The following is a 10586-nucleotide window of genomic DNA, read 5'->3' as shown; positions in this document are numbered from 1 at the left end:
GAAAGAAAACAGATAAATACATCCAAAAATGTATAATACCCATCACAACAGTACAACTTCATAACTGGTTGGTAAATCTGTACTGCAGGCTGTATTATCTTAGATTTTGCTCTGAGAAATTCTCCGCACTAGGTTGCCCAGAATATTCACAATACAGTTTTACTCTTTGAAATTACATTTAAAGTGAGTGCCAAAGCAATTAACAGAAAACAACGAAGCTTAACATAATTTATTGAAGCAAGTCTTGAACAAGATATTTGGGCAGAAGCTAGTTTTTCTAGTCATTTTGCTTATTTGCCTGCCAATGCCTACAATATACAAAACCAGACTAGCAAGAGTTAAGCTAAGCATAGCATGCAAGTCAAAAACTTGTAAGAGCTTCTGGTATCTTCTAATCAAAGGACTACCATTTTGGTTCCTCTGAAATAAGCTTTGCACCTTAGTGATGTTGTAAAGCCATCCACAAACAGGTTAAACAAGATATTACGCTGCCCAGTAACACAATTTAGAAGTGCAGATACCAGTGCTGAAATAAGAATGCCATGTTGGTCCCAAGCAAGTAACCCCAAAACCTGAACAGGTAAGGGACAGAGATATAACCAACTACTAATCACATGGGCATAAAGTCTGTTCTGTACTTTTGTCATTAAAAGGTCTCAGTGGTGCTGCACAACTAGTCAAAAGCAGGTTACTCATTAAAACTCCTTTAAATACTCATAATTTATCAGAAAAGGTTCACACATTCCTGTATGACTGATTGTCCTGGTTTTGGCTGGGATAGAGTTAATTTTCCTCCTAGTAGCTGGTGCAGTGCTGTGTTTTGGATTTAGCATGAGAATAATGTTGATAACACACTGATGTTTTAGTTGTTGCTGAGCAGTGCTTACGCTAGTCAAGGACCTTTCAGCTTCCCATGCTCTACCGACTGAGAAGGCTGGAGGTGCACAAGAAGCTGGGAGGGGGCACAGCCAAGACAGCTGACCCAAACTGGCCAAAGGGACATTCCATACCATGGGACGTCATGCTCAGTACAGAAACTGGGGGAAAGCTGGCCGGGGGGGCCGCTGCTCGGGGACTGGCTGGGCATCGGTTGGTGGGTGGTGAGCAATTGCATCATGCATCACTTGCTTCGTATATTCTTTTATTATTGTTGTTGTTATTATTACTATTTTTTTAATTTAAATTATTAACCTGTTCTTCTTTACTTCAACCCACGAGTTTTCTCGCTTTTACCCTTCCGATTCTCTCCCCCATCCTGCCGGGCAGGGAGAGTGAGCGAGCGACTGTGTGGTGCTCAGTTGCCAGCTGAGGTTAAACCACGACACTGATGACCATGGACAGTCCTTTTCTTAAAGGACATGAGGATGTTTTGCAAAGGCAAAGGATAAAATAAAGCATGCAGTTGCAATAAATACTGCGGAAACACAAGAAAATACCTGCGCCACATCCATAGCACCCCTTGAAATAGTAATTCCCACTCTCTGTAGAACCTAAGATTGACATACTGCTTTCCAGAAGTACATCTGTCACAGACAGAGAGAACAAGCAGAAAGGGCTGCTCCTAAACATGCATGGCACACCAACAGTCACAACACGTACTAAGACAGATCCCGAGAGGCTCACTCTCAGGAGAAAACATGCTTCTCTCAGTGATCTTTACAGCCTTGATGCAGAGAACGTAACTATTCATACCACCTACACTACGGTGACAGTTAAGGTCCCATGATGAAGGGAGGGACAAAGTCATACCGTACTGTCACTCAGCTGGTTATGAATAATGTCAGACAAAGTGTTCTGTCAAGCACTGCGCTGAACGTGTAACGCGACAGTAACTCGTACCAGGTGATCTGGCTTCTGGTAACACGCTTTACTTTCAAAAGCTTAACTCTGCGCAGATCACAGGGTCCTGTACAAGCTCACAGTCCCCAGCAGTAGACGGTACAGAGAACTCTTTTCCAGAGGTACAGTATCAGTAAGATCAGCCCCAGACTTTGCACACTTCCCACCTATTTTAAACCATTTCATCCCACGTGAATTTATTTTTAAAACCAGGACAAAAGTGCAAGACTTTGCAATCACTTTATAAAGTATCTATAATTTGCTCAATGCATTCTGTGACATGCATATGAGTGTCTATGAGGAGAGATGCAGGCACTCCTTGTAAAGAGAGGTTCTACCTTCATGGCTTCTCTCTGAAACCAAAGGTGTGAAGATCCACTGCCTGCTGAGCAGTCGAAGGCTGCTCTCTGGCACCTGTACTCTCCACACCTATACGCCAGATGAGGCTGTAGAGATGACCTGTGGAGATGACCTGTAATGGTTGCCCATAACATCATTTCATTTGCTTACAGCTCTTCCAAGTACTAAAAGTTGAAATTTCCTATGCCATTTATCTGGATAGGTTAGTAATCCCTCAAATTTGTCACCACGTATGCTTGCTCCTTCTCAAATTCCATTCCTCAACAGAAAAAATTAAGAAAACAGCTTATGTCTGTGTCACTAAGATCCTGGATCCTCAGAACTTACACACCAATTAAAGAACCCTAAACACTAGTACCTGTTCAAAACGATGTGTAAGAGTTTAAACATGCAATTACTGTGACTTAGTTAATTCAACATAACTAGTTACTCCATACTAACTTGTTCTTCTATGTTAATCCTCAACAATGACATAGCTGGTTAACCAGAAGTTACTCCTCCTTAAAGAAACATTTACATTTCTATAGAAAGGTAAGCATTTACAGCTGGAGTAGCTAATGTGACTGGAATGCAGTTCAGCAAGATCAGTTTTGAAGTCTGGCTGGCTGACTACAGCTGCAGTGTCTTATTCCTCCAGACCTGAAGTTGAAATTTCACATCATGCAGCAATTCTGGAAAGCCACTGCTTTGTCGACACCATCCTGCTACCTTTACACATCCTGGTTTTTTCACTCAAAGCACATGTTCTAGCTCTATGAGACGTATATAAAACACTAGGTCACATTCATTTTACAGACATTGAATCTACTTGTGAGATCAAGGAGCATTTAAGTAAAACCAAGTACAGAAACAATAAGCAGTCATGAAAATAAACACAGACGTTCACCAGCATGAGCAGGTAGGGTGTTAGGAGTTCAATACACTGCAATTAGAGTGCCACCAAAGAATTCATGAACTAGCACATTCATCAGCTTTTTCACATGCCTAACAAGGTTTTGTTGGATGAGCACTTCCACATCAAATTTTAAAACAAATTAAGTTTATTAACTTGAAAGGAGAATACTTGCAAGCAAGAAAAAAAAAAGGGAAAAAAGAAAGTCACCTGAGGCCTTCCTCACAAAAAAAAAAAAAAAAAACTTTTTGTCAATTCTCATGATAATACTGCACAAGTATTGCCAGGGGGAGGAAGAGAAGGGGCAAACCCCATGAACTCTGAAAAGACACTCAGTTTTCAGGTTTTTGCTTTTGTTTAATGGGTCAAAAGGACACAAGCTCAGTTTAATAGAAATAGTATCAACAGACTTTAAAATTAACTCAATACAAAGGAACATTCATTCCACGCCCTGTTTAATCCACCTAACAGCATGTTAATAAAGAGCAACATTTTCATTAGTTTGATATCCTGGGTTCAGGATGCACCTTCTGTCCAGAAAGAGACTCCAAAAGAGCCAGAAGATGATCAAATATACACACCCTTCATATTAACACTAAAAATAATAAATGAAAAAAAAGAGAACAAAAAACCCAACAGTCCTACAGCATGACTGGTGGAATAAGAGCCAACCCCATCTTCTCTTGAGTTGCCAGGTGAAATAAAACATAGCTGTAGTACTTCAAGGGACAGAAATAAATAGGTTGAACTAGAAGATAAATATTCATGTGGTTTTGCTTCATAGACATCTCCTGAAAGCATCAAACTGCAGTGTTTCATCTCTGAATGAAAGCTTCAGCAAGGATGAATCTTAATTGACTCATGAAATTAGGTTACCAACAACACTGGATCTAAAACATCTATAAAAATTAGCCAGTAAGTCAATTTAATTGGCAATTTAGATACCTGCTGTAATTATTATGCACTTAAAATGTTTTCAGCCAGGTAACAGCTACACAGATGGCAGAATCCAGAAGAGGATTTTATCTACCAAGTTAGATTTGTTTCTTAGTCCAAAGTTTGAATGTAATAGCATCTTCCACCAAGATGTCTTGGCAAGATGAAACTCACTCCGCATCCACAGAAAGAGAAGGGCAACTTCCTTCTCAAGTCTGTTAAACAAAGTGCAGAGAGGTGGAGTGAAGAGGATCAGCTGAAGACCAGGCCCACTGTCACTTTTCCATTTCTTTGAAGATTGCAGCTATCCCTATTATAGGCCTTAATGTAGCTGGGAGTTATTAAATGCCCTGGGGACAGTTGAGTACCTGTACTGGGTCCTGCTGGGATGGAGTTAATTTCCTTTCTAGCAGCCTGTACGGTGCTGTGCTTTGGATTTGTGACCAAAGCAGTGCTGATAACACACCCATGTTTTATTGCTGACGAGTACTTACACAGCATCAAGGCTTTCTCCCTTTCTCACTCTGCCCCCACAGCAAGTAGGCTGGGGGTGGACGAGAGGCTGGGAGGGGACACAGCCGGGACAGCTGACCCCAACTGACCCAAGGCATATTCCACACCATATACCATCACACTCGGCAATAAAACTGGAGGGGAGTTTTGCAGGGGTTGCCGTTGCTCACGGACTGGCTGCACACAGCTCAGCTGATAGCGAGCAATTGCTTTTGCATCTCTTGTTTTTCTTAATTTCTATTTGGCTTTTTCCCCTGCCTTTATTAAAGTGTCTTTGTCTCTATCCCCAAGTTTTCTTGCTTTTGCCCTTCCAATTCTCTCGCACATCCCACAGAGTGGGGGAGCTGTGTGGGGCTCAGCTGCCTCCTGGGCTCAACCCACAACAGAACCAAAGCAGCAAAGCATCCTAAACTGATAGTTTAGCTGAACTTCTTTTTAAAGCACTTGAAACAATGGTGGCAGCAAACTGAACATCTGAAAATTTAGCTTTGGACACATGAGCCAAACAGATTTACGGCAGAGAGAATCACACTGTTCTCTCAGGAATACAGATTTTTGGTGATACTTCACAAGAATTAGAGCCAACTGAAATGCTAGAAGTTTGGTTTGCAACTTGTTTCTGCATCAGAACAAGCCACAATAATTGTCCCACGCACTGAGTACTGCCCCCAGCACAAAGCTACAGCGCTGCTATCAGAAGCATTAATTATTGAACATAAAAATTGTAAAGATTAAACTGGACAGAAAATACCATAGCAGTATAGTGCTCAATTACCCACAGAACTGGCAGCTATCCTGTCATGGTTTAACCAAAACCAGGACATATCCCCAGTTTCACTTCGGCCAAAAATTCTGTTACATGGCTAAGGATACTGGCTCACAGAACTTCTACCAAACCTAACAAACAAACAAACAAACAAAGACCAAGGAAACTTGATTCCAGCAGATTAATATTTTCTGATGCAACACACTTCACTGAAATTCCCACAGAATTCCGTAAATGTTGTCCTTTTTTTAACACTACATCAATATTTGAGATATTTTTCCACCTGAGAGCATCTGGTACAGCATTCTTTGGACTTTGTAGCCTTCCCTTGGAAACTATTTCATTGTCCACAATTATAAAAGATCGCAAAATTCTGGTTTACATGCCTTCCCTACCCATGATGCATAATGCTAGGCTTGATCATGACTGATACACTAGCTCATTTCTAGCCACACTATTAAAAAACTTAGTAATTCAATACTGTCTTGTAAAACTAGTTACTTCTTACTAGTTTCCTGAAGGATTTGTTTTATCTTATTTGTAAGACAGACAAGGTGGGAAGTAATCAATAACTCCAAGCACAGTGGCTTTAGACACAAGTGTCAATTGATATACAATTAATCATTTATGAACACTCTTCTTTGAACCAAAACTTACTTTGAAGGTAAAATTAAATATGCTTGAATATTTCTCATCATAATGTAACCACCCCTACAAATTGATCACTGAAGTTTAAGAATGTGAAGACAATTACAGCATTTAACATCACTGGAGAAAACCCCTAGAACAGTAAAAATAGTTACAGGTTTAGTTTATAGACCTTCCTACTAAAAGGCACTTTTTAAGCTTTGTCTCTGTGGGCCCATTCTCTCCAGGTAGGCGTAGCTTTATCTTTTTTCTGTACAAGGTATCTTACAAATAATTTTCACGGAGACTCTTAAACAATTACGATAGCAATCACATTGCAAATAAAGCAAGGACGACAACAGCTGACCAACCTCGTGCAAAGCCCTACAGCATAAGAAACTGTATTTTTATGCCTACCAACAGTTCCTCACACACTGAACTTCTGCAGCACGAGCTCATGCACACAGCTAGCGGACTATCTGCTAAAGAGTTTTAAGATGATACCACAAATTTGCAAAAGCTTTACAAAGTCAGAGTTTCTGCTATGGTTGAATTTCCTTTAAGGCTACATTTACAGCAGCTACGTAATGGATTCCAGTATAAGGGTGTTACTATGTTTGCTGTTGTCAAGAGATTTAAAAAAAAAGAAAAAAAAAAAGAGATAAATTTTGACTTCTCAAGACAAATATCTCTAAATAGAGTTCAGTTTTAATAAGGAATCCACCTAGCTATCTGCTCAGTAACATTAACCCACTCGGATAATAAAACAGTTGCACGGCACTTAGAACTACATTTAAGACAAAATAAGGCCATGTAAATAAAGCTATTTGCATCTCTAAATCTAGATAGCAATTTTGTTTCACTATTACACAACCATTCAACAGTTTCATTGACGCTGTGCAAAACCTAGAAAGAACGCATGCACAGGGGAGAAGTTCTGTTCTTCCAACAAAGTTCTCATTTCATCCAGTAAGCAAATGTGCTGCTCAACGGACCATTATAAATAGGCTGGTGAGCTAACTTCTCCGTAGCCTTCACATGAACAAGTTGTATAATTGAGCGTTATTAAAAGGATTCTTGTTCTCGCTTGATCCCACTGACACATTGTAGGAAACAGAGTCTACCTCAGTGGCTGGAGCTGGTTAGGTCTGAAGTGAGTGACATGAACCACAGACACCTCAGAATTCAAATGCTTACCATCTTCAAACATTCCATCAAAAGTAATCACCATTACTTTTGAACTATCACTAGAATCAAAACCCAGAGAGATATGTTAACAGATTCTTTTGGGAGCCCTAAGAAAAACTGACTCGGAAGAGTAAAAATAATGCTAGTAAAAACATAATGAAGTTATCCATTCGTGAAAACACATTTCTTGACAAATATCATAAGCATGCAAACTTCTTCGTAATACCCCAGAGGTTCATAGCATCCCAACAGCCACAAACCTTATCTCATCTACAACTCTGAACGGCACAGCAAAGGAATAGGAATGCCACAGGTCAAGGTTTCCATTCAATCTAATGCCAAGCACAGATGTTACGTGTCCAACAGTGCAATATCCAGTTTAAGTTCTGGACTATAAGACCAAGAGGGCCAAGATTAAAAGGTCCAGATGTATTTCTGCAGCTGCAGGCACAATTCACCTTTTGTGCACGCTCCCGCCAGATTTATAAACAATCACGGGCAGACAACGCTATCCAGCCTCCTGCATTTTCTGAATGGAGGGCTGCTGTAATTTACTAGAAATCTGTCTCATTAAATTATGTGCATAATAAAATATACAGAAATAATCTAAAGGATCTGTCTAGACCAGCAAATGAATTTCCAATGGTAACTGTATTTAAAAAAAAAAAAAAAAATCAAGTTTAAGTAAGCTTAGTCTATTCTTGTAACTTATTGATCCTGAAAATTAAGACATTATCTTCGTGCACCGAATCAAAAAATTTTTCAAGAGCATAACTGAAAGAAACGGTAAGCCACATTTGGCACATTCTAATTGCTTACTGCTCTCATGCAACTGGCTATTACAAGCCTTTAAGAATACAAAGTAAGTAATTGCATCATCATACATTCTTCTGCATAGTAACTATTAAGAATTCAAGGACTGAGATTATGTATTCTTTCATTCCAAGTTCTATAGTGGTCTATTCCATAAAATAATAAAAACCATAAAAGAATCAATACAGTGCATAACCTATTTTTTTTGCAGCAGGAAACATATCAAAGTCCCACATCTTCCAAAGTGGCAGATACAGGGTGACCAACTTCTTCATTGCTCTCACTTTCCCATTTATTCAGCTAGGTGAAGAGGCCCCTGTGATATATTCAAACTCAGCAAAAACATTCAAGATGTTGAGCACTCCATATTTAACGCATATTCTTTGCACGCCTGATTTTGTGCATTTCTTCCAAAAAATGTAAGAGAACCAAACATTTTAGTTATTTCACAGAGAACAGACTAAACACTAAGCATTTTAAAACATCATATTAGCATCAAATACAGACATTTCTTATCAGATATCTTCATGACTCAGGTGACAAAACAGATGCTGAGTGAAGGACTAGAAAAAAACGCCAACTTGTAAAGGAAGTTCTAGTTATCAAGTAGCATGATGTAACGTTGCATTGTTCAAGGACAAGTTACTTCAAATACCAAAGCTAATGAATTATCTGCTTGAAGACTCGGTATACTTGCATACGAATCTTGCTTTCAAACAACAACAACAACAAAAAAATAATCTGACTGGCACTACAAACAGCGATGTAAAAATATAGCCTTATCAAAGTGAAAAAAACTGATTGGTATGTTTTCCAGCTAACACTAAAATAACAGAAAGCTAAGCTTTCCACCTTTGTTCTAGGCCAGCATGTGTGAAGTTCACACAGTAGAATTCACACGAAGAAAGACTGAAAGAAATACCAGTTTCAATCATAAGACCTGCCAGCTTAAGCAGGTACATATCACAGAAAGCAGTAACAGTATTAAAATTGATTTTAAAAAATCGTCAAGTGAAAATTTCCCTCCATGATCAGTTATCAAATCAAGTACATTTGCATAGATGTCAGCAAACAAATAACTACACGCACCACACTGGTTTTCAGTATTGCATCAACTGAAACCTTTAACCTATCTAGTCTTCAACTACTTGCAGGCATAGAGTTTGTTGTCTAATCATCATTTTCTATCTTGAACTCGTCTTCTGTTTATAAGATTATATTGACATGGCTGAAGAGCTAGTTTTGGAGAAAAATGGCATATTTATTCCTGGACAGCAGATGTCTCAGTGTTTCCTTTCGAGCACTCCCTAAAGTTACAAGTTCATTATGAGGTGCTGCTGGTTCAGGAAAGCAACATTAAGAATCAGTCCTGATCTTATCCTACATTGCCCTCAACTTTCTGTCATGTGGTCAAACATTTGTATGACGTGACAACTACTTTAAGAAAAGCTATGTTTACAGTAACTGAAAACCCAGGGGGTTACTTAGGGGAAAATCACTGCTCGGAATTTCTTGCTTCCATGCTAGTTTAGCCAGTTCTCCTACTTCCATCCCACAGCACAGCGCTTTATGTTTGGAAATTACCCAAGTCACTGCTTCCAGAAATTGCCCTGCGGTTTTAGAAGTCCCAGAGCACACTGGTATGAAGTTTGTTAGGACGATATATATGTGGTTGCCCCCGGATGTCAACATGAAGTTACTGAACTTTGGAAGGTTAAGTTGGAATGAAACAAATTTATTTTTTCTTGCACGCATAAGCTTTAAAAAAGGAAATGCTATGAGAAGAGTGGTACAGTAATGCTAATCTACACTGCAGATCCACGTCTCCCTTTTACTTTTCCTTTTTGAAATCTTAAATGAAGGCTATGTATTTTACTGGAGAAAATTCACAGTAAATGAAAGCAGTATCTGCTTGCACTCAACACGCTTTGGCAGATACTTCTGAGGGGAAACGCAAGGCTATGGCAGCCATAAAAAACAGAAGGCGATTTCGAACCCACATCTGAAATTCTGGCCTGCAAATGCTGCAGAGTAACAAACCACTTCCAAAAGGAGTCCTGAATCCAAACATACAGATAGCACAAACATGATTAATATCCAAATTAAATAAACGGCAACATAATTTATACCTTTGTTACCATGCAGAAGTTCTGGTGGCATGTTATTTAAAAAAAAGCCTTTTTTCCCGCTATTTTTCCCATCTTGCTTGTCTCCCTTTCAGGAGCTCTGTAAGAGAAACGTTGAGTAGGTAACTGAAGAACAAAAAAAAAAGCCAAACTCAAATAAATCTTAACTGCTCGCTGTGCTTCAGCTGTGGCCTAAAAGGCCCCCTGAGGCTCCTGTATCGTGCTGAAGCTGAGCTCAACACGTTCGTCTTGGGAACTGGGTGTCATAGACTCCTTTGCTAAACTACCCAGCTCCAAAAGCAGTCGGGGAGAAAAAAATAAAACTAGAAAAATCCCTACACTAGGGCCGACAGAGCTCCACTGACCTGCGACCCGTGCTCTGCGCAGCAACGTCCTTCAGCCCCCGCCACCTCCCCTGTCCCCGGAGAAGAGCCCCACGGCCGAGAAAACGGTTCTGCCGCCCAGCTCGGGGCACCCGAGCTCTGCCGCCTCCCCTGAAACGTGGAAGGGGAACATCATTTCAGCC

The 10586-nt window shown here is 39.8% G+C and overlaps 1 protein-coding gene across 1 annotated transcript in view; it reads right to left on the bottom strand.

Annotated features, from left to right (window-relative positions):
- Positions 1 to 10468, bottom strand: part of OSBPL2 (oxysterol binding protein-like 2) — a 37299-nt gene extending 26831 nt beyond the window's left edge. Inside the window, 2 exon segments of the mRNA XM_009326795.1 lie at positions 10064 to 10160; positions 10426 to 10468. The gene's annotated coding sequence lies outside the window, so the exon portion shown is untranslated.
- Positions 10469 to 10586: the final 118 nt, after the last annotated feature.

This window comes from Pygoscelis adeliae, unplaced genomic scaffold, assembly GCF_000699105.1.
Source record: "Pygoscelis adeliae isolate BGI_AS28 unplaced genomic scaffold, ASM69910v1 Scaffold286, whole genome shotgun sequence".
Classification (NCBI taxonomy): domain Eukaryota; kingdom Metazoa; phylum Chordata; class Aves; order Sphenisciformes; family Spheniscidae; genus Pygoscelis; species Pygoscelis adeliae.
This window is presented reverse-complemented; position numbering and strand designations above follow the sequence as displayed.